The sequence below is a fragment of the Nycticebus coucang genome, chromosome 10 (assembly GCF_027406575.1).
Source record: "Nycticebus coucang isolate mNycCou1 chromosome 10, mNycCou1.pri, whole genome shotgun sequence".
Classification (NCBI taxonomy): Eukaryota; Metazoa; Chordata; class Mammalia; order Primates; family Lorisidae; genus Nycticebus; species Nycticebus coucang.
In genome coordinates this window covers 37,503,842-37,523,609 of record NC_069789.1, presented here as the reverse complement: position 1 = coordinate 37,523,609, position 19,768 = coordinate 37,503,842, and the positions used below count along the sequence as shown (strand labels likewise).

The 19,768-nt window shown below is 37.7% G+C and overlaps 1 protein-coding gene across 6 annotated transcripts in view; it reads left to right on the top strand.

Annotated features, from left to right (window-relative positions):
• The window catches only part of DISP1 (dispatched RND transporter family member 1), a 278,204-nt gene that overhangs the window by 12,123 nt on the left and 246,313 nt on the right, over nucleotides 1–19,768 (top strand). Inside the window, exons 1-2 of one of the 6 annotated variants that reach the window (XM_053607066.1) lie at nucleotides 15,934–15,970; nucleotides 16,066–16,199. The exons of the other annotated variants lie outside the window; for them this stretch is intronic. The gene's annotated coding sequence lies outside the window, so the exon portion shown is untranslated. Of the gene's footprint in view, nucleotides 1–15,933; nucleotides 15,971–16,065; nucleotides 16,200–19,768 lie in introns of those variants that run through there. 6 annotated transcript variants of the gene reach the window in all.

Here is a 19,768-nt window from a genome sequence, read left to right as displayed (position 1 = left end):
CTCTCGCTGTCTCTCCCTCCTCTCTCTCTTTCTCTCTCTCCCCTCCTCTCTCTTCTCTCTCTTTCTCTCGCTCTCCCTTCCCTCCTCTCTCTCTTTTTCTCTCCCCCCCTTCCTCTCTCTCTCTTCTTTTCTCTCCTCCTTGGTGCTGCTCTGCAGCATCCCTCCCTCACCAATAAAAACCTTTTGTACAAGCCTTGGTGGTCTGTGAGATCTCTGCCGGTCGTGTGCCCTCCCCCCTCCCTTTCAGAAACCTCACTTGCATTCAAGTCCACCTTTTCTTAATCTCTATTCTTTGGTTAAAGAAAACAACCGAATAACATCCCTTTTAAGAATACTTAACCTATTCAGTAATATATATGTTAGTAACTTCTCTTGGATTAGCCCATTTTTATATCTTTAAAATTTCTACCTTGAACATACTTCTTTCTTTTCAGTCAGCTCACAGGCCTTATCTTGGTTGATCTTTCAAGATGCGAGGTCTTTCATGCCCTTATTGAAGTAGCGAACAAAACTTAGGTCTGATTAAGTTAGAGTGATAATGATGATAATTCATATCTAAATTATTTATAAAGTGTTTTTCTTATATAGCTATTTGATCTTTAGGACAGGACAAGTGGTATCCCTTTTTCAGAGATGGAAAAACCTATTCCCAGAAAGTTTAAGTGAGTTGCCCTGTGTCCCATACAGTTAGGCTATTCTAAAGCTGAGATGCAGTTTCAGGTCTTCTAACCCTAAATCCAGTTTTCTTTTCTATTGCATATCCCTTTTAGGTCCTTATATGCTGTGTATTTTTTAAAGTACAGTAGTCCCTTTTGTCATCAGTTTCTCTTTCTACAGTTTCGGTTACCTGTGGTCCACTGTGATCAGAACATTGGTGAGTATGGTACAATAAGATCTTTTGAGGGAAAGAAAGAAAGACCACATTCACATAACATTTATTACACTATATTGTTATAACTGGTCTATTTTATTATTGTTTAATTTATTAATTAAACTTTTCATTAGATAAGTATATATAGAAGAAAAACATACTATGTATAGGGTTTGGCCCTTTTCCAGGTTTCAGGCATCCACTGGAGGGTCTTAGAATGTATCCCCCATAGGTAAAAGGGGATTGCTATATCTTAGGATCACTTTGGCTTTCTCATTTCTTCACTTTCACCAATCTAACTTGCTATTAGGGAAATAAAGGGTTTGCTGACTCAACTTGTTCTTTTATTCTGCACTTAAAATGGGAGGTATAACTACAGAATTGAGGTGAAATACAGCCGGCACTTCAGTCTTCTTCAGCCTATCTTAGGTATCCTCATATGCCCTCCCCTCCCAGAGGACATATATCCTTTACAGGAATACTTAGAGCAATAGGGAATTACTTCTGTTTTGTACAACCGTAGTTCATTGTTGAGTGGCTTCAGTTATAACATTTTTCTTTTATTTATTACAGGTCCAAATTACCTGTTGTATGTGTGTATGTGTATTTATCTGTTGGCTTTAGTCCTATCAACAAGAGCAATGCAGAATATTTTCTCTTTACTACATAACATTTGGTCACATACTTAATGATAACTGTTTCTTCTCTAGGTTAAATAATGCTATTACCCGGATCTCTCATTATCCTCGTCATTTCATTCTGCAAGGACTAGGTTGATTGTCAGTATTCTGAAAATATGCTTTCCATAATTGTCTACACTATTCTTGTCTGATGAAGGCAGCAAATTGTGGCACCATTAGTATGGAATGGTGTCCACAATTGGATACTACTATTGGATACTCAGCATTTGGTAATGTTGACTATTGAATATTAAGCATTTAGTAAACCAAAGGTCACGAAATTTTTGTAGGAACTCTCCATTAGTCTGGATCCCCTGTACTGTACAACTGATTTTTTTTTTAGTTGAAATGCAAGAGGTTTACATATATTTCTGTTATTTTCATCCTGCCTATGTTTTAGAAGTTTATCTGTGTGTCAGCTTGTAGAAATATATTTTGGTGTCAGTTTTTTTGTTTGTTACCATTCTTTTTAGCTTTGTCTTTTATACTTGTAGTAGTTATCCTTTAAAACTTGTGTAGAGTTAGGACTTTTTTTTTTTTTAAGAAAATGCAAATCTTTTTATTATGGAAAGCAATCAATTTTCTCCTCCAGGTAACAACACACAAAGGAACATCTCAAACCTCTACACCCCTTCCTCTAAATACCCACAAGATAGGGGGATTGTCTAATACTAACTTCAGTGGGATCACTGAAACCTCTGTGGTTAAAGGTTTGTCCTTGAGACCTGTGGCAAAGTTAGGCTTACACTTTTAACGAAGGCCATACTTCTGTGATCTCTACTTCTGTGATCATCAGGCCTGTTCTTTTTGAATAAACTTTGTACTTTTGGGGGAATTTATTTCAATTGTTGCAAATTCCATCTGTACTTACTACTGTGCTGCCTCCATTTCATTTTATTACTTCCTGTCATGCAAGTGTTCTATTTCCGACAGAGCAAAGAATAGCTCAGGCACAGGTGGGCATGTCTTTTTATTCAGTTCCCAGCATGTGGGGAGCAAACATGGCAAATCCTCATACACCTTTATTGCGGGAACAATAAATGAAGGGGCCAAGCAGCGGTTACGTAAGCCTGACTACATTCAGTTGTCTCTGAATACGTGGTGCCTTCCCATGGGTAAGAAAGACCAATCAAATGCCCACCAACCCAGGAATGGATTAACAAGCTGTGGCATATGTATACCATGGAATACTATTTAGCCATTAAAGATGATGCAGACTTTACATCTTTTGTATTAACCTGGATGGTTAATTCTTCTTAGTAAAGCATCACAAGAATGGAGAAGCAAGAATCCAGTGTACTCAATTCTAATATGAAGGCAGTAGATGAGCTAATACATAGTGGGGTGCGGGTAGGGGAATGAAGGAGTGGAGAGAGGGCAGGGGGACTCACAGTGTATGGCATGCTTCATGGCAAAACAATTATAAGAGAGACTTTAACGGATGCAATCAGTGTAACTTAATTCTTTGTACCCTCAAAGAATCCCAAACAATTAAAAAAAAAAAAAAGAAAGCCCAATCAACTGTGTTTCCCATGGGTGAGAAGACCTAGATGCAACTTTATCCACACACCCAAGGCCATGGGTGAGGAAGCCCAAATAACTTTGGCCCTACACTTCTCCATTTTTTTCTTTTTGGCTTTGTCAGAATGCTTTTAGGATGTGGTTGGAAAGGGGTTTAGGAAAGTACAGAAATTTGAAGAAACTTCTCTTCAAAGGATTCTTCTCTTCAGATTTAGATGAAAAAACAAAATAAAATATTTCAATAAATGCCAGCTCTGAAGGATAACAGGTTAAACAAAAATGACATTTTCTGTGATAATTCATCTTAAGATATGAAAATACCTAAGTATATAAATGATATATTTTTTACAATGTATAGCTGAAGATCCAGTAGTGAGATTACTAGCTAAGAGACATATATTATCTGACTCAAATTTGTAGTGTAATTATTTCTGAACCAGACTTAGAAGCCATTTAACTGTGTTCAGAAGTTTGGTAGAATTTGCATTTGATTCAGAGTCAATTGGTGTGTTTAGTTATCATTCTAAGAAGCATTTACAGTGCCTGAAGATCTATTAAGAAGGGTGCTTTCTGATTCTACATTTTTAGTTGTATCTCTGCACACTTATAAAAGTATTTTATTATCCATCTGTTCCACTTTAAACTTTTGTTAAATGCAGTCAGTTAATTACTGATCTTTTTTCCCCCCAAGGATAGTACCGTAATTAACGTAGCATCTAGTATAGTTGAAAGGAGTAGATGCTTAAGAAATAATTTGCTGCATGGATAAAAACTAACAAAAAGAGAGGTGGCAGTTGTGTAGGAGGACTTATTCACATAAAAATTCATTTCTATTGGAATGTGAGACTGGAGAGTTTCTCATATAACAGCATGCTGCAGGGCAGGGCTGCAAACCAGGCTTTTATTAAAATCACCCAAACTCTTTTTTTCTTTGCTTTAGAACCACAGGTTATTGCCTGAAATAACTGAAAAAGATAATGGAGGGTAATGATGAGTCCATTTCCATCTGCTGCAAAGAAAAAATTTTTAGACAGTTTTATTCTTTTTAAACCTAGATAAAAAGGCCATTTTGAAATGAATAGTAAATTACTATTCATTACTACCAAATAAGTAGTTATTAGATTCTTTTCCTAGAAGCCTTGTTTAGGTGATGCTGTTGGTGGTTGCTGCCAGTTAATAGTTTGAGGCTGCCAGCCTCAAATAGTTTCTCCCCAGGAGAGTGGAGGTGGTCTATGATGTATTCAAGCATTCTTTTTTTTTTTGAAACAGTCTCAAATTGTTGCCCAGGGTAGAGTGCTATGGCGTTATAGCTCACAGCAACCTCCAACTCTTGATCTTAAGCAATCCTCTTGCCTCAGTTTTTCTATTTATTTTATTTTATTTTATTTTTTTGGCCGGGGCTGGGTTTGAACCCGCCACCTCCGGCATATGGGACTGGCGCCCTACTCCTTGAGCCACAGGCGCTGCCACAGTTTTTCTATTTTTAATAGAGACAGTATGTCACTTTTTGCTCAAGCTGGTCTTGAACTCATGCGAATTCATGAGGTCAAGCAGTCCACCTCCCAGAGTGCTAGGATTACAGGCGGGAGCCACCACGCCTAGCAATTCCATTCTTAAGAGTTGTTCCTTTTCTTTCCTAACTGTAGGTTTTAGACATAGGTGTCATCGCTTTTTCCAGAGACTGGTTAGATTGTCTTAGGCTGTCAAGATGAAATACATTTATTGAGCCATTCTACAATGTATGCATATATGAAAATATCATGCTGTACACTATAATTTTTATTTTTCAATTAAAAATTAATTTTTAGAAAGGCCAAATGCAGTCTGAATTTGTAGAATTTTCTGTAGTAGGGCTTCTATTCACTGAAACCTGAGAGAACTAAGCCATTTGGATAGCCTATATCTAATATATTTTCATCCTCCCTCTCCCCTATCCCCAGCAATTAAGCTGTGGGAGGGGCAGATTGAATTGCTGTGTTTACCAAATAGTTGATAGTTTTTCTTTTTGACTTTACTATGGTTGATTAACCTTATAGTTGCTCCTCAAGATCACTTCAGCATATATAATAGAAATAATTTTATTATCCCCTAATATTGTAACCTAATTATCAGTATTTAGAGCTCTGGGCTCTATTGAGCTGATTAGTAATCTCCTTAACATTTTAATAATTTTTAATGATTTAATTTATGGTTGTTTGTTATTGACTATCCAGGTTATTGTATTTGCTAAATGCTGTGTGATGGGTAGTAAGATGATCCACTCTTATCGGAATAATCAACTAAAATATAATTTATGTATTTAACAAGTTTTAAGGTTTTTTTGACACTTTTGGTGTTACAAAAAATTTTAGAAAGAATAATAATTATAAGGTTACTAACAATTATGAATTATTTACTATGTGCTAATCTCTGTGCTAAGTGCTTTTTATTTGTTGTATCTTATCCTCATTGCAGTCTTATTAAGTGCTATTGTTCTATCACTTTTACAGACACAGAAACTGAAGTATTTAGAGACTAAATAGCTTGCCCAAGTTTTACAGTAATTATTGGAGCCGAGAATGAATCCAGGCAAACTGATGGAAGGGCCTTGGCTCTTAATTATTCTATTATACATCAAGCTGATGCTTTCTGTTTTATGCATAATATAGCCATATTTTAGCTTTCCAGTTATAGCATTCTCCTATATCATTTTCTATTAGAGTCTGTATACTTGCAGAATTTTCCATTTCTATTCTAATAAAATTTTCATTTTTAGTTTTAGTGGTTACTAATTGGTTTCTTGCGGAACATTTTTGGCGTTTAGCATTTTTTTCCAGGTAAGAGAATTGTGTCACCTTGCTGACTGGCATAGATGCTCTAAAGTTGGGGGTAGTTCTCTGTACTGGTAGGGAGAAACATTATATTATACTTTTGTGCTCAAATTTGCTATTTGAAGTTTGTCTTAGGTACACAAGGAAATTAATTTTTATTCTCTAAATGTACAGTGATGGAATTCTGGAAGCATCCTGTGTAGAGGAGAAAAGAGTCCACTCATAATTTAAAATTGGCTGTGGAGCATTATAAAAGGGAGTAGGGGCTTGAGTTATCTATATGGTGAATTATTGAATTAGAAGTTTTCCTTTTTTTTTTTGGTCCGTAGAGTCAACTTTTATAATACTGTTGTAGAGAAAGAAATACTAAACTTCTACTGAATACTCTTAATTTTTGGAGCATAGTTTTTAAATCCATGAAATAATCTTCATGCAATAAAATGTTTGTTATTGTATTTTGGGATTACATGGTCATTCTTTGACAAATTTTAATTAATGAGGTGAGTTGTATATCTCTGAGGTGGTGTAATAATCATTCTTTTTTTCTTTTCTTCCAGAAAGGGAGTGGTTAGCCGTCTAATAAAGCAATAACTGGGTTTTCTTTATTTTATAGGCAGTGTTAATCTTTGTGTTTTGCTATGGAAGGGACATGTCAGATTGAATTTAACCTTTCTTTTGAAAATCTAAACACATGTAAGCATAGCTTAAGAACAGTTTAACTTGAGGTACTACACATTATTTTATTTAGAAACTTTTTAATCATGATTAAGGAAGGAATATACAAAAAGTTGAGGCAGGTGTGACTGAATTCTGTGGAATAGTTGTGATATTCATGATTAAAGTAGTCTGATCCAGCAGTTTGAAGCAATGATGTGCTTATTAGTTCAACGTACTTCAGTGTCACAAAATGAAGAAGGGAAAAGGTATTTGTGCATCTTTGTGTCAGGCATGTGCTAGGTGTAGTGGTATGCTTTTATGTTAACTCAAACCCTAGGGCCTACACTAAAATCTTTGTATTTTTAAAGATGAGGAGGCTAAGAGAAATTTTGAAAGTGGGTGAGTTGCTGTGGTTAGACATAACATAAGCAGAACTGAGACTTGAACCCAAGGAATATCTGACTCTAAGACCTGGAGTTCTTTCAACTTTATCATATGCTTCCTTGTCGTCGTCTTCTTCCTTTTTTTTTTTTTTTTTTCATTTCTCATTCCATTTTTACCCCTTCAGCTATGTTGGAAAGTTTTCTGTTCTGTTTTTTTTTCTTTTTTTAAGTGGTTACCTGGGAAACGTTAATAAGCATACTTAAAAAGTCTTAAGTGGAAGTACTATCTTTATCCTCTTTGTGAACCTCTGATATGAATTATTTTTATCAGACATTGGTTTGGGGACTTGATCTTTGAACCTCAGAAATAACAGTGTTTAAAATATGAAATTCTCCTTTTTTTCCCACTGACCATTATTTCATGCTTATTGGTTGTAAGATGAACTGTTTTCTAGTTTATGTGAGGCTTTATGTAGAGGGTCTTTGCTCTGGCTCTCCATTCTGGGTAAGCCCTCAAGTTTTGCCTCCTGTTACACTATTTCCTATAGCCCCCTCTTCCCCATTAGGTTCATGCCACAACTGTTTAGATGCCCCAGGGGCATATTGGCTTTAGGAATAACTCACCTCTGCAGATTTGTGCTTATTATTTCTGCCCTTGGAGTGTTTCTCTTAAATTTATTGCTGGCCTTCTGTACCTTTAAAAAAATACTTTAAAAGTATTTAACACAACATTTTAAAGGTATTTTATACAACAATTTAAAATGGGTTTACATTGCCAGAAATAGAAGTCCACATTGGCACTGTGCTTGGTAGGAATGTTTTTCATTGAACTTCTCAGGGCAGCTGGGGGAAGACCTTTGATGCATGCCTATTTCCAATAATTGGTAAAACTCTTTCATTGAGAGTCATAAGAAATAAACTCTCGGGGCAGCACCTGTGGCTCAGTGAGTAGGGCGCTGGCCCCGTATACTGAGGGTGGCGGGTTCAAACTCGGCCCCGGCCAAACTGCAACAAAAATATAACCAGGTGTTGTGGCTGGCGCCTGTAGTCCCAGCTACTCGGGAGGCTGAGGCAAGAGAATTGTCTAAGCCCAAGAGCTGGAGGTTGCTGTGAGCTGCCACGCCACCGAACTTTACTGAGGGCAACAAAGTGAGACTCTGTCTCTAAAAAAAAAAGAAAAGACAGAAAGAAAGAAATAAACTCTTTGAAGGAAAAGCACCAAATGACTTCCAAATGAACTTTTAAAAACCCCACTTCCTGAAAGCCTATACTGACTGCTTATATTCATTATATTGATTTTCTTTTTCAGAAAAAGAATCTGAGATGAAGCATATTTTTTAATGGGACATTAAGTATTGTTTTCTCACGTACTTTATTCTAAGATCAACAGGAGCCAAGCATTACTTGTTCTGTGCAGGAGGCATCATATTGTAAAACAAGGTAGGAACAGGTGCTATAAGAAAATTTTTAACATTAAAGTTGAAATTACCATGAAATTGACAAAATTTATTTGTCTTGGAATTTGGTGAAGTTTTTTCTGAGAACTTAGCTTGAGTTGTCTCAGTAATCTTCAAAGAGAGAATAAGTTTACTTCATTAATTCTCCTTAAAGGGGTTTTTAGTGTATTTCTGGAAACATCTTAGACTTAGAAATGGTTTTTCTTTTTACAAAAAGAATTTATATGAGAGGTTTTCTTCATGTGTGTGGTAGTTCATTTTCAAGTGATGAAATCATTATGTGTGTCTATCTGTACTTTTTTTTTTTCCCTTATTCGCCTAACTAAGCAATAAATATTAGGAGGAAATCCAGAAGTAGGAAATAACTTTAGAGCATTGTTTCCTATAGTCTTTCTTCTTTCATATAATCTTGTAATATGATTACTTACATAAGATTTATGTGTTTTGCTTTGCTTACTTGATAAACATTGTTAAAAATATTGTAATGGAAAGATACTTAACCCACATTTTTTAGTGGATTTACATTAATGTTTTGAGTTATTTTTTGTTGCAGGTGGTGTTAATTTAGTGTTTTTGGCAGTAGATTTATTTAACACTGATAGAAAAGATGATCATCTGAAGGGAAGCAATTGCTTGTTTTGTAAGTGGTGATGTCGAGTAATGACTAAGTACATTCATTTGCACAGCCGGTATAAACTCTAGTCTCATTTTTCCCTGCCTTTTCCTTAAGGGGGTCATGAGATTTGGTATTTATCAGTGACTTGAATATCTTGACTATGAAATCAAGCAGCTGTTTCAAAGGACTCTTTGCAAATAGATTTTATTTTTACCTTTTGGGTCATTGCAATGAAAAGAAGATTGTGCGATTTGTGTATGGATATTGAGACCTTTTTCCCTCTCTCTCTTCCTCTCTTCCTGCCTCCTGCCTTCTTTAAAATAAGTTTTAGTATAAAGTTTTCCACAGTACTTTTTGGTTGGTCTTCCCTACACATCCCCTGCCATTAGCAGTTGACTTTTAGCTGAGGCTAAGAGGCCATTTATTTTATTTTATTTTATTTTATTTTTATTAAATCATAGCTGTGTACAATAATGCGATCATGGGGTACAATACACTGGTTTTATATACCATTTGACATATTTTCATCACATTGGTTAATATAGCCTTCCTGACATTAGTTTAGTTATTGTGTTAAGACATTTATATTCTACATTTACTAAGTTTCACATGTACCCTTGTAAGATGCACTGTAGGTGTAATCCCACAAATCACCCTTCCTCTGCCCATCCTCCCCCCGCCCTCCCCACACTCTCCCCCTTTCCCCTATTCTTAGGTTATAACTGGGTTATAGCTTTCATATGAAAGTCATAAATTAGTTTCATAGTAGGGCTCAGTACATTGGATACTTTTTCTTCCATTCTTGAGATACTTTACTAAGAAGAATATGTTCCAGCTCCATCCATGTAAACGTGAAAGAGGTAAAGTCTCCATCTTTCTTTAAGGCTGCATAATATTCCATGGTGTACATATACCATAATTTATTAATCCATTCATGGATCGATGGGCACTTGGGCTTTTTCCATGACTTAGCAATTATGAATTGGGCTGCAATAAACATTCTGGTACAAATATCTTTGTTATAATGTGATTTTTGGTCTTCTGGGTATATATACCTAGTAGAGGAATTGTAGGATTGAATGGTAGGTCTATTTTCAGATCTCTAAGTCTTCTCCAAACATCTTTCCAAAAGGAATGTATTAATTTGCATTCCCACCAGCAGTGTAGAAGTGTTCCCTTTTCTCCACATCCATGCCAACATCTCTGGTCTTGGGATTTTGTGATATGGCCTAATCTTACTGGAGTTAGATGATATCTCAAAGTAGTTTTGATTTGCATTTCTCTGATGATTAAGGATGATGAGCATTTTTTCATATGTCTGTAGGCCGTGTGCCTGTCTTCTTCAGAGAGGTTTTTTATGAAGTCCCTTGCCCAGGCTGTGATGGGATCACTTGTTCTTTTCTTGCTTATGTGTTTGAGTTCTCTGTGAATTCTGGTTATTAAACCTTTGTTGGAGACATAACCTGCAAATATCTTCTCCCATTCCCATTCTCCATTCAAGAGGGCTGTCTGCTTGCTTTACTTACTGTGTTCTTGGCTGTGCAGAAGCTTTTTAGTTTGATCAGGTCCTAGTAGTGTATTTTTGAAGCTGCTTCAATTGCGCAGGGGGGTCTTCTTCATAAAATATTCGCCCAAACTAATTTCTTCAAGAGTTTTCCCTGCACTGTCTTCTAGTAATTTTATAGTTTCATGTCTTAAGTTTAAATCTTTAATCTAGTGAGAGTCTATCTTAGTTAATGGTGAAAGGTGTGGATCCAGTTTCAGTCTTCTACAGCTTGCCAGCCAGTTCACCCAGCACCATTTGTTAAATAGGGAATCTTTTCCCCACTGAATGTTTTTAATTGGCTTGTCAAAGATCAGATAATGGTAAGTAGCTGGATTCATCTCTTGGTTCTCTATTCTGTTCCAGACATCTATCTACTTCTCTGTTTTTGTGCCAGTACCATGCAGTTTTGATCACTATCGATTTATAGTATAGTCTGAGGTCCAGTAGCATGATTCCTCCAGCTTTGTTTTTATTTCTGAGTAATGTCTTGGCTATTTGAGTTTTTTTTCTGATTCCATATAAAACGAAGTATTATTTTTTCAAGATCTTTAAAGTATGACTGTGGAGCTTTAATAGGGATTGCATTAAAATTGTATATTGCTTTGGGTAGTAGGGACATTTTAACAATGTTGATTCTTCCCAGCCATGAGCATGGTATGTTTTTCCATTTGTTAATATTTTCAGCTATTTCTTTTCTTAGAGTTTCATAGTTCTCTTTATAGAGATCTTTCATGTCCTTTCTTAGATAAACTCCCAAATATTTCATCTTCTTTGGCAGTACTGTAAATGGAATAGAGTCCTTAACTGTTTTTTCAGCTTGACTATTGTTGGTATATATAAAGGCTACCGATTTATAAATGTGGATTTTGTAACCCGAGACGCAGCTGTATTCCTTGATCACTTCTAAGAGTTTTGTAGTAGAATCCCTGGTGTTTTCCAGATATACAATCATATCATCTGCGAAGAGTGAAAGTTTGATCTTTTCTGACCCTATATGGATACCCTTGATTGCCTTTTCTTCCCTAATTGTGATGAGTAAACCTTCCATTACAATGTTAAAGAGCAGTGGAGACAATGGGCAACCTTGCCTGGTTCCTGATCTGAGTGGAAATGATTTCAATTTAACTCCTTTCAATACGATATTGGCTGTGGGTTTGCTGTAGATGACCTCTATCAGTTTGAGAAATGTCCCTTCTATACCAATTTTCTCAAGTGTTCTGATCATGAAGGCATGCTGGATATTATCAAAAGGTTTTTCTGCATCAATTGAGAGAATCATATGTTTTTTAATTTGTTGTTTAATTTGTTTATGTGAGGAATTATATTTATAGATTTATGTATATTGAACCAGGCTTGAGTCCCTGGGATAAAACCGACTTGGTCATCATGTATAATTTGTTTGATGTGTTGCTGGATTCTGTTTGTTAGGATCTTGTTGAATATTTTTGTATCTATATTCAGTAGTGATATTGGTCTATAATTTTCTTTTCTTGTTGGGTCTTTTCCTGGTTTGGGGATCAGGGTGATGTTTGCTTCATAGAATGTGTTGGGTAATATTCCTTCTTTTTCTATATTTTGGAAGAGGTTGAGTAATATAGGTACTAGTTCCTCTTTAAAGATTTGGTAGAATTCTGACGTGAAGCCATCTGGTCTTGGGCTTTTCTTTTTAGGGAGATTTTATATGGTTGATGCTATTTCAGAACTTGATATAGGCCTGTTCAGCATTTCCACTTGATTCTGACTAAGTCATGGAAGGTGACGTGCTTCCAAATATTGGTCAATTTCCTTCAGATTTTCATATTTCTGAGAATAAAGTTTCTTGTAATATTCATTGAAGACTTTTTGAATTTCTGAGGAGTCTGTTGTTATTTTGTCTTTGTCATTTCTGATTGGTGAAATTAGAGATTTTACTCTTTTTTTTTTTCTGGTTGGATTAGCCAAAGGTTTATCTATTTTATTGACCTTTTCAAAAAACTAAGTTTTTGATTTTGATGCATTGTATAGTTCTTTTGTTTCAATTTTATTTAATTTTGCTCAAATTTGGTTATTTCTTTTCTTTGGCATTGGAATGTTCTTACTTTTCCAGTTGCTTGAGATGTCCCATTAAGTTGTTAACTTCTTCTCTTTCCGTTGTGAGGAAAGCTTGCAGTGCTAAAAATTTCCCTCTTAGGACTGCCTTTGTGGTATCCCAGAGGTTCTGATAATTTGTGTCTTCATTGTCGTTTTGTTCCAAAAATTTGGCAGTTTCCTTCCTCATCTTGTCTATGACCCAGCTATCATTCAGCATAAGGTTATTTAACTTCCATGTTTTGTATGAGTATGCAGATTCCTGTTGCTACTGAGTTCAACTGTAATGCCATGGTGGTCCGAGATGATGCAAGGAATAATTTCTATTCCTTTAAATTTACTGAGGTTAGACTTATGACCTAAGATGTGATCAGTTTTGCAGTATGTTCTGTGGGCTGATGAGAAGTATGTGTATTAGGTTTTGTTTGGATGAAATGTTCTGTAGATGTCTGCTAAATCCAAATGTTGGATGGTTAGGTTTAAATCTAAAATTTATTTGCTCAGCTTTTTCTGGGAGGATCTATCCAACACTACCAAAGGAGTGTTAAAATCTCCAACTGTTATGGAACTGGAGGAAATCAAATTGCTCATGTCTGTTAGAGTTTCTCTTATAAATTGAGGTGCATTCTGGTTGGGTGCATAAATACTAATCATTGAACTCTCATCGTATTGAGTATTACCCTTAACAAATATGAAGTGACCATTCTTATCCTTCCTTAATTTTTTTGGTTGAAAGCCTGTTGCATCTGCAAATAGAATTGCAACACCTGCTTTTTTCTGATTCCCATTTTCCTGAAGTATGGAGGACCATCCTTTCACCCTGAGTCTATATTTAACTTTTAAGGTAAGATGAGATTCTTGTATGTAGCAAATATCTGGCCTGAGTTTTTGTATCCAGTCAGCCAACCTGTGCCTCTTTAGAGGACAGTTTAATCCATTCACATTAATGGAGAATATTGATAAGTCTGGTAAAAATTTTGGGGATCGAGTTTTTCGAAAGTCCAGTGGACATTTTTAATCCTTTCACCACTATGTAAGTTGGAGTTTGGTCAAAAGTTTCTGCGTGAGTTTATTTTTGTGGTAGAGGATTGTGCTGGTCATTATGGAGGATAGGTCTGAGAATATCCTGAAGAGCTGGTTTGGTTATGGCAAATTTCTTCAACATGTGAATGTCATTAAAGTATTTAATTTCTCCATCATAAATGAAACGCAGTTTAGCTGTATACAGGATCCAGGGTTGAAAGTTATTATGTTTTAGGAGAGTAAAATTCGATGACCACTCTCTTCTGGCTTGAAAGGTTTTAGCAGAGAGATCTTCAGTCATTCCAATATTCTTCCCTTTGTAGGTTATGGTTTTCTTAGGTCTGGCTGCTTTGAGAATTTTCTCCTTCATATTAACTTTAGTGAAGTTAATTGTGATGTGTCTTGATGATGTCTTACTCGTGTCAAGTTGTGCTGGGGTTCTTGAAACTGTCTGCTATCTGAATTTCAGAATCTCTTGGCGTGTCTGGAGAATTATCTTTCATAATTTCATGGAGAAGAGCCTCTGTGCCTTGCAAGGCACTTCATCGCTTTCAGGGATCCAATAAGGTAGATATTAGCCTTCTTCGAATTATCCCAGAGCTCTCCGAGAGAATGATCTGTTTTTGCTCTCCATTTCTCTTCTTCTTGTGAGTTTGAGAGCGTTCAAAAGCTTTGTCTTCAATGTCAGAAATATTTTCTTGTGCTTGGTCCGTTCTGTTACTGAGGGATTCTACTGTATTTTTCAGATCTTTGAGGGCTGCAAATTCTTGATTCAATGTGTCAAAATCTTTGGTGGTTTTGTCTTTAAATTCATTGAATTCTTGAGACAACTTCTGAATTGCTCCTCGAATTTCTAATTCCAACTTTTAAATTGCTCCTCGAATTTCTAATTCCAAATTTTCCTCCATTCTATTAATCTTGTTTGCAATCCAAATTCTGAATTCGATTTCTGACATCTTAGCCAGCTGTTTATGAATGGGATCTTCAGTTATATCTGCCATATCTTTCTTTTGGGGGGTTGATCTACTCTGGTTATTCATGTTACCTGAGTTTTTCCACTGATTCCACCCCATGATTATTTTATACCATTTGATTAAATGAGTGGTTAAAGAAAATTTGGGTTCGGGGCTCCAGGAGTAGTGATTAACCAGCCCTTTGCACAAAAGCTGGGACTGGTGTCTGTACCTTGTCCTTTGGAGCTTTGCTGAGGACCTGTACAGTGCTACAGCCTGAGAAAGTGCAGACCGGCTTGGTGTGGTGGGGCTAAGTGGCTCTGTCTTGTTTTCAGCTGGTCTCTGTCCGCCCCTAGTGAAACAGTTACTCTGGGTTGAAGTCTCAGCTGTGGAGAAATACCAGCAATTAAGTCACCCTGCCTCCCACAGGCAACAATTGGAAAAGGAAAATCAATCCTTCCTATAACCACATACCTAGGGCACCACTTGGATAGTCCTCGGGTGATTGGCTCAGTTCAAAAGGTCCAAGTCAATTGTCTCAGTCAGCACCTGTCTCAGGTGGGAGAGTTTAAAAAGTTCTCTGGCAACTAGATCGGAGGGGCCTGCTGACAACTCAAATGTGACTTGCTCTGGTGCTCTGTGGAGTCATGGAGGACCCACCCAGCAAAGAGATTAGTCTGGGAAGGTTGATGCCTCCTTCCCTACCTTGTACCTCTGTCATACCCAGTCACTCATAAACCCGCAGGTCTGTGACCCAGTTGCCTCCAATGAGCAGATACTCCAGGGGTTTGTAACTGCCTGAATCACAAGGAAATCTATGTCTCCTCAATCAGGCTGCTGGTCTCTGCTGCTATCTGGCAAGGGGAGGTGAGGCCTGACAGCCTCAGGTGCTTGATGGAGGCTGGGCTGTTCACTCAGTTCCAGCCCCACCCCTGATTGATGTTACTGACAGAACAACTTTGTGGTATTTGTTTCTGTCCCAGGTAAATTCCCCTGCAGAAGAGAAGCTGTTTTGAATTCACAGAACCTTCGCCTCAGGCCCTGTCTTTGCTGCTGCAGGTTTGTCTTTGCAGCACAGTTAGTTGTCAGTTCTAGCGTCCTGCCCTCCTTTGCTTAGGCTGATGATCTCCTGAGGACCGGGTGCATCTTAGGCTCCATAAAGCCGTACTCTGGGTCAGCCCCGCCCTCGGAATCAGCCGGCACTGTGCGTGGGTTTTCTTTTCCCCACGCTCCACCCAGGCCGGTTCCGCCTCAGGCAAACCCTTTACTCACAGGGCCTGCATTTCCATCCCAGAACTTTTCTGCTGGTGGTTGCCACCCGAGAAGATGCCCAGCCTCCTCTCATTGCCCAGAGAGACAGAGGGTGTGACTCCAGAATATCCAGGGGTGAGCGCTATTGTTGCCAAAAATGGCTGCTGCTTCTGCCAGTCCTGTGTAGTTCCCTCTCAGCCGACCATCTTCTCCTCACTCCCGTGCCTCAGAATCAGCAGCGAGCAGCAGTCCATGACCTGTCCATACCTCTCGAGAAAACATCCAAGAATCTGGACTCCTGGGGGACAGGTCTCCAGACCTCAAAGTGAGAGTGGACGGGAATGCTGGGAGCTCAGAATTGCAGGTAGAGAATATATATACAGTTTTACACAGTTTTATGCTTGGCAGGAGTGTGCCATGGCACCCTAGTAGGGGAAGTAGGTCTAGTTTTTAGCGCTGGGGTCCTCAAACTGTGGCCGTGGGCCACATGAAGCGGTGTGATTGTATTTGTTCACATTTTGTTTTTTTACTTCAAAATAAGATATGTGCAGTGTGCATAGGAATTTGGTCATAGATTTTTTTTTTTTTAACTGTAGTTCCGCCCTCCAGTGGTCTGAGGGACAGTGAATTGGCCCCTTGTTTAAAAAGTTTGAGGCCACCTGTTTTAGAGGGTCTCTCCCATGGAGTATAATGGGAGGACTTTTTGAACTCTGCTTATTTGTTTATAGGGTACTCCAAGCCATTCTCATGGGGGAGGGGACTCCCGTCCATTTGGTGATGGATTTTGTACCTTTTGTTTGTATCCTTGGGGTCGCAGCTCGGCTCAGCAGGGTTGATGTACGTTCTTCAACCTTCTGTCTTGGTGCAGCTCTAATCCGCCAGGTTACTTGCTAAATTTCTGTCCTTTAACTCTCCTTCTGTACGGGAGCCTCTGTGGAAAGCTGGCTTCAGTCAGCTATCTTGTCTTGCCCCAAGGCCATTTATTTTATAAAATCAAATAATGTGTATGGTATTTGGCAGTTGTCTTTTAGAGACAACAGTGAGTTAGCATTTTTGAGATTGTGACCTCTGTATTTTATCTAGAACTGGTCCTTGTCCTTTTGTTTTAGGAATAATGAAGAAGGAGCCTAATCTGTAAAGAATGGTATCTAAGTTTGTAAAGAACCCTCCTAAATTGTTATGGTGTAACTGATGGATCTTTTCTGTTTGGATGCCTTGAATGTTTTCAACATACATCCACTATTAAAATCATTCCTCAGTCCTTTCCTTCCGTTGCAGGAAATGTGTAGCTATTAGTTGTATAGAACCATTAATATGCCGTTCCTTGTGCTAATGTGAAATGCTCCTCTGATGATTCTGATAAGACTGGATTGTGTCCAATCTTATCCTCCACTGAGAATTTCAGCATTATTATCTGGTGAGAACTACTATGCCACTTTAAATATTGTGTGGTTTGTTATTTCTATTATGCACATATACACATGTAGAATCATGAATTAAAGTTAGGCAAATGGTTTATTTTTGGGTAATATATCTTAAATCAGTTAACAGATGTATGGTAAATGCCTATGATGTGTATGGAAGTATGTTTTTGCTGGGTAGAATTTATAAACAGCTATAAGTTCTTATTCCTTATTCATAAAGACCCTACACCCTAGAATTGCTGAATTTAATAAGTGCTAGAGTAATAGTACAGATGAGAGATTATCTTAAGACAAAGAGGTTAGAGAAAACTTCATGAGGTAATGACATGGAGGTAGGATGTGAAGATAGGATTTGGAGAGGTCTAGTGGTGTTGGGGAAGAAATACTCAGTAGAGAGAACCTGAGAGGAGGTTGGAAATTGCTGCGTGGGTTTGAAGGACATGTTTTGTTGAAGTATAGGGGATACATGTTAGAGTGTGGGGGAAGATAATATTTTGGGGCTAGGCCGTGGAACATTGAGCGCCATCCTAAGAAGACTTTAAAGCTTGTGAAACAGTGAGGTGATCGATCATTTGTTCATTTGATAACCAATTATTAGTTATGTGCTAGGTACCAACTAGGCAGAATAATAGAGTGGGTAAGAGCACAGGCCCTGGGGCACCTGACCTCTTAAATCTAAGTCCTGATTTACTACTTGTTGGCTTAGTGACCTTGTGTAAGTTTCTTAACCCTCTTTTTTGACATGATAAATGTGTCAAATCACAAAGTCGTGGATTTTTATCAAATTTTCTAATGTTTAAATTGTTTAAGAAGCTTTATAAGAACTTTCAATATGAAAACTTTATTATGACTAACAAAAATTTTACTATTTCATACAGAAGTTTTCAGTTGAGACTGTTTAAAATGCAGGATTGTTTTAGCTAATTTGATTTCTTTTGGATACTGCTAAATTTAAGTTAAAATTAAAATTTAAATAAATTTGGCGGCGCCTGTGGCTCAGTGAGTAGGGCACTGGCCCCATATACCGAGGGTGGCAGGTTCAAACCCAGCCCCGGCCAAACTGCAACAACAACAAAAATAGCCAGGCGTGGTGGCGGGCGCCTGTAGTCCCAGCTGCTCAGGAGGCTGAGGCAAGAAAATCACGTAAGCCCAAGAGTTAGAGGTTGCTAGGTTGTTGTGAGCCATGTGATGTCATGGCACTCCACCCGAGGGCGGTACAGTGAGACTCTGTCTCTAAAAAAAAAAAAAAAAATTAAATAAATTTAAGTTAAATTAGAGCAAATATTTTAAGTTTAAATTAAAATTAAAACCCAAAACACCCAAAAGAAATCACAGTTAAATCAATCAATCTTATACCCATTTCTGCAGCTCAAGGATGGAATGGAAGGAATGGAGGTTCTGTGTTTGACAGCCCTACCCAAACCACGCAGAATGGGAGATGGTTTTTACAAAGACAAACTGAATATTTTTTGTTGTTGCTGTTGACTTCTTAATCAGAAAAAGTTAAGAAAACATAATGGGTAGGCAGAATTAGAACTTCCACAGCTTGTTTTTAAATAAATTTTTTTTTGAGTCTTACTCTGTGTGTGGTCTTACTCTGTCACCCTGGGTAGAGTGCTGTGGTGTCACAGCTCACAGCAACCTCAAACTCTTGGGCTCAAATGATTCTCTTGCCTCAGCCTCCTGAGTAGCTGGACTTTGGGCACCCGCCATATTGCCTGGCAATTTTTAGAGATGCGGTCTCACTCTTGCTCAGGCTGGTCTGAATTCTTGAGCTCAAGCATTCCACCTGCCTCGGCCTCCCAGAGTGTTAGGATTACAGGTATGAGGTACTACGCCAGCCCTTTCAAGCCTATTATTGACAGAGTGGGCTAGATCTGTGATAGTCTTTGAGAACAGACTTTTAATGAAGTGGTTAATTACACTTGAGATAAGTCACAAGTATAACCTCTTATGAATTCATACTAGTGTGGCAAAAGTGTGGGTGTTAAGTAGTTACCCAGGGTCTACTTTTTTTCATTCAAGGACATGTTTGAGGGTTTTGACTTTGGGTTGATAGCAGCTAATATGTGGATACCCACAATTATCCACTGGTATCCTACTTATTTATTATCATGAACTATCTTCTGATTTTTGATACGGTTGAATAGTTTAGTTATATATTAAAACTATGTGGCAAGACTTGTAATGGAGTGTGAGAGAAATGGGGTTTGGCCCAAGGAGAAGGGAGTAGGAAAGACTTGGGTTTGTTGTTGTGTCTTGTTCTTTAGAATTTATGTCCCTTTAGTTGCTGACTGCTTTCCTCATATGACCATTGCTTTGCCATGACTGTCAAACTGTGATATGCTTTATGAGTTATGAGTTGTTTATTTCGGATGTTATGAATCGAACTCTAAATTCACTTGACGGAAACCAGACTCATGTTTCCTCAGAGACTTTTAGTATAGTAGATTTGGAGCTAGGGTTTGCATCTTGGCTCCTTTTCATATTATTTGTGTCACCCTGCGCA